Genomic DNA, 5,394 nt, shown 5'->3' on the forward strand with positions numbered 1-5,394 from the left:
TTGCTTACACTTTAAATAAACAAAAACTATCACTAACTTAGGCGATATTATCAATCATAATCATAATTTCGTCTTTAAATAATGAATACGTTTTCGAAAAATATACATTATTGTATCAAAAAAAATCGCATTAAGTTTTTTTATAATTTTGATATAAATATTTTCCTCTATATCTAGTACAAAAAAATGCAAAAAAATATGTGATAGTACATTTAATTTTTAATACATTAAAAGCACAAGATAAATACATCTAGTATGTTTTAATTTTTGAATTTTGCGTTGGATGTAAAAAAGGAACTTTATGCATATACCAGCATATTTTTTATATAAAATCTACACAATTTTACCTATTAGACCTCGTGTGTTCATACATTAAATTTTTTAAATTTATCAGATAAATTTACAGACAATTTGATCCTAGCCGAATTTAATAAAATATGATTTTATAAACGATTACTGCTATTTAACACTATCGTTAATCTGAAAAAAGGGATTTACTGGACAAAAATAATTTAATTTTTTGTTTATAGATTATTAAAAAATAGAAAAAAGCAAATGTAGTTTTTTTTGAATTATACAGACAGAATTAATATTTTAATGACAAAAAAATTCATACGAATCTAACTATTTTAACGCATTAAGAAGATTTTCGGACAATGTTGCTACTTATTTGCCTTTTTTACATGTAAATTGCGTAATTTTTGATTAAAGCAAAATAATAGAGTGCTCTATGTATATATTTTCCTGATTATTTATACTTCATGAGGTTTAATTAAGTGCAAATAAAACAGTCGATTGTTTCTACAATAGTTGCATTTAATCTTATTATATCTTGTATCTTAAAACCTCATTATGAAACCTTTTTTAAAAACATAAAAATTAGTTCACCCTTAACATAAAAACTACATTTTATAATTATCTGAAAAAAAATCTTTTATGATAGAATTTATCGATGATTATATACAGGAAATAGTACATCAATAAGTTTTAGAATACAATAAAATATTTGTTCATTTTTATTAAAAACACATATCATTTAAAACACAAAATAGTTATTTTTTTCTTTTTCGCTTATTACACTCTGCTATATAGGCTATGTTTTTTATGGAAAATTAAGGCATATTTGTTCTATAATTTATTAAAGCATTTATATTTTTCATCATTTACATAAAATATAACTTTTTATTTTGATAAATATGAAAGATTAATTTTTTTAGATGATATAATTATTTTTCTATTCATTAGTAGAGTTTCTTTTTATAATTTCATCTATTGAGACTCAGTCAACCCATTTGAAACAATGCTCAACTTCTAAATACATCTTTTCAGACCTTTCGAGATATATTTCTATTAATGCACCTCTTCTCTAAAATGAGATGATTTCAAATGTCTTACAAGAGTGAGAGCTTGAATGCATCCACCTGCTTTTTCCGGGATTTTCAACGCCTTAAAATGCTTTTTATGGAATTTTGTAACCACCCGTCCAAGATCATTACAGCTATATGATATAAAATATTGATTAAATTACAATTAATTGTATCAAAAATAGAAGTAATATATACATAACAAAAAAATAAGATAAGATATTTAACATATGAATCAAAAAAACTTCAATTATTTCAAATCTAAAAAAAATATTTAGATTGAATAAATTTAGGAGACATTGGTAGATGAAAATACAAAAATATGTAAAAATAGATAAAATAACAATAAATAAAGTATATGATATATTTTTTTCTAAAAAAAATTCACCGGTAAAATATATACTATATGAAGATGCCTTGAATTGCATACCTTTAACCAATCATTTTTTTGAATCTATTTAAATTGATTTATTTTTAGCAAGATATTTCTTTTAGCAATAAAATTTACATATAAAACATAGAATTTAAATTTTGAAACCATGCAGATATTTTGCTATGTAAAGGGAATAATCATAAAGATCTTATGGAAAATTGTAAAATAAGTTAAGCAATCATAAAAGTAATTTTTTTATGCATAAATTTATTTGAAAAGTTATATGAAAAGCCTAATCAATCCGTGAAACATAAAGTTGTTAAATATCAACAACTATAAAAACATCGAATTTATAGCCTCTTCAATACAGACGGTTTTATACGAAAAATCCTTTTTTTTCATCTTTTAAAGTGTGTTATTATAACCCTTTTATAGATTATTTTAATTTTGATACATTTTTTAAGAAATACTTTGTAATAAAACTTATATATACATAAATGAGGTTATTGGATGTTTTTGAATATTAAAAAAAATTATATCTAAAATTATATTATTTAAAGATCAAAAATTGCATGTTAGCACATAAGAAATAAGAGCAAGTTTTTCATTTTTTTATTATACTAAAATGATATCATCTGCCTATTTCGAGTAAATTTTACGCGTACACTTACATTTAATGCTTTATAGTATTGATTTATTAATTTTTAAAGATTTTTACCCAAACGTAATTAAACTGTTTTTATAATTTTTAAATCAAAGATTAGAATATTTTCGTTTATATTTATAAAGAATTTACATATGAAATGTCCATATATAGATATTTTGATTTGTTATCAAGCTCACATTACATTTTTTTCAACTTAATTTATTTTTTTATGATAAATTACACTTCTTGTGCATAAAAAAATGTAATATTATTTTTTTTTTCTATATAGTCGGTAAAATATATCTGTTTTTTGTGTCATTTCCATATGCACAAACTTTATTTTCAATTTCCCGATGGTAAACTTTAGATACTATGTGCAGTTTTCTTATGTTTATAAATTATAATATCATATTAGCCCAAGTTTAATTTAATGATTATACGATAAATTCCAATAAAGTGATGAAAGAAGCGTTCGAACCAAATGAAAAAAAAATTGATTTTTTTTTGTAAAATCATATTCAGCAACTTATAACGAACAAATGCAGTCAGAGGATTTTTTTGTAATTTGAATTAAACCAGTGCCACAAATTCCAAATAAATGTGCTATTATCATAACACAAATTTTTTATTCTGAAACGATTTTTTATAAAACTATACAGCTGCATTTTTTATATTTATGCATTTTCAATCGATGGAATTAAATCAACGTACTATAAAACAATGTAAAAAATGTAATGGTTTAAAGCTACTCAAATTAAAATACCTTTGCCGTATTTAGTAATCAGAAAGGATAAAACTATCGTGAAATCTCTATTTGATTTCATATTCATACGCATCATAAACGTTTTATATTAATACAATACAAATTTTTTTTTATAAAGGCGATTTATAAAAAACCATTAGTTGTTTTATTTAGTATTATAATTGCAATCTAAAAAAACCAGATAACCTAGTTTATGAAAAAAAGTTAGAATTTGGCCTATCGGTATTTACTCAATTGATGATATACAAAAGCAATGTTTAAAAATAAAAATCATTTCAATGCAGTAAAGACGAGTAAAAGAAAAGCAACATATATTTGTACATTCGAGCTACATACTTTCCAAAAATAAGTCTTATTTTCAGACCTGACAGCCTTTAAAATAGAAAATCCGGATAAACCTAATATTTAATTAGAAACTTCAATTATATGCTTTAAAAATTATCCTGTAGTTTTCTAGAATTCCCACTATGAAATTCGAAAAATTAAATTGGGCCGATTTATTGAAATCTTAAGAATTTGTAACTTTAGATTAAAAATAAATTGAGAATAAAAATTGAAAATATAAATTAAAATAATCCTATACATTTATGAAAAATAGGAAATAGTCTGAAAACACTAGGTTCAAAAAGTAATCGAAACGAAAGGGTGGAAGTAAAGAAGACGCAAGAATAAAAACGGATATAAGTTACATCGACCACACATTTTCGTTTACGATAAGAAGAGTCACTTTATAACGTTTATGGAAATATAAATAACGGACATTGACGATCTTAAGAATGTTGAAAATAAGAAACTATGAAAATACGATCTATTAGCAAATAAAATCCCCCAAACTTATAATAATGAAAAGAAATATTGCCATAACTCATAACTTGGGATAGGCGTAAAAATACCAAAAATCATATTTTAAGGTGTTAGTAATGCTAACTGAAGCGGAAGCATACGCGCAAATAATAGGGTTGAGGAAGACACTTGAACTTAAAAATCTTGAGAGAAGAATATGCGTCGAGTAAGCATTTTAATATGATGAGGTAGAAAGAATTATTAGCCAAATAAATTCTATAAAGCAATCTAAAGTTTTGCTTGAACAACTTATAAGAGCTTAAAATCAATTCAAATATATGAAATGAATAGAAATGATTTGAAAATTCATGCAAGATAATACCTTTTCGCAACAAATAGTATTCTCGTTTTCAGTAAAAATTAGTATTTTAAATTTTAAATGGTTTGTGCATAATTGATTTATGTTTTAAACTATTACTTTTAGGAAGCTCGCTTTATATAAATATGAACCATTGCTTAACTGCTGCGTATCTCTGTGATACTCCCCCAGCGCTTCTTTTCGCCCGTAATCCCCGTGAATTGGACCCCTTCTCATGGGCGGCAGTCATTATAGGGAGGGGATGAGATTCTATATGCTGTTGATCGCTAAGGTATACTAGCTATAACCACACTCTACACTTACCTATATCCTTGCTGAACAGTATGGTATCTTTTTCCATACTGGAGGCACAGTTCAACACCTTACGCAGCAACCTTATATTTCTCATGGCTTGTCAATGCTTTATGGTTATATTTTATTTATCACTGGCCGCCACCTTGGTTATTTTTCTTTAGAGTAAATTCGTTTGGAAATTAGTGAGTTGGGTGGAAGTGGAACCTACGACCCCTCACAGGGGTCTGACTTGTAAACCACTCAACCATACCACCCCTAGATAAAGGTACATATAGATATAATAATTTATATTTATTAAATAAAAAATGAGAAGTTCCATTAAAAGTTTTTTTATAAAATCAGATGAAGATACACATAACAACATGTGTATTGTCTTTAAAAAAATATCAGAAATACACTACAGCAATTTATTCATAGTTTAACATGGATTTTTTGTAGATCCTTAGCAAAAATATATCTTTTTTATTTTAATACGCGTGAGCTAAGGATATTTTTTCCTATTATTCTGATTTATGAACCGACAATACAATACAAATCTCTATAATGATCAAATTGTTTAAGAATTCAAAAATATATTTACTCTATTTCTATTTTTACATTGAGAAAAACCATTAAATTGATTTCGTAATTTTCTTGTGATTCAACCAAAAAAACTACCTCATTAATTACTAAGTACTGTAAATAAAGAATTTTTCACTATATTATCAAAAGAAGAATCTTATTGTAAAAATTTTATGAAAAACTAAATGTATAAAACTAACAGGCAAATATTTAATTTCGTTTAGTTTGATG

This window comes from Rhyacophila brunnea, unplaced genomic scaffold (genome assembly GCF_057557595.1).
Source record: "Rhyacophila brunnea isolate RB1 unplaced genomic scaffold, BYU_Rbru_1.0 scaffold_137, whole genome shotgun sequence".
Taxonomy (NCBI): domain Eukaryota; kingdom Metazoa; phylum Arthropoda; class Insecta; order Trichoptera; family Rhyacophilidae; genus Rhyacophila; species Rhyacophila brunnea.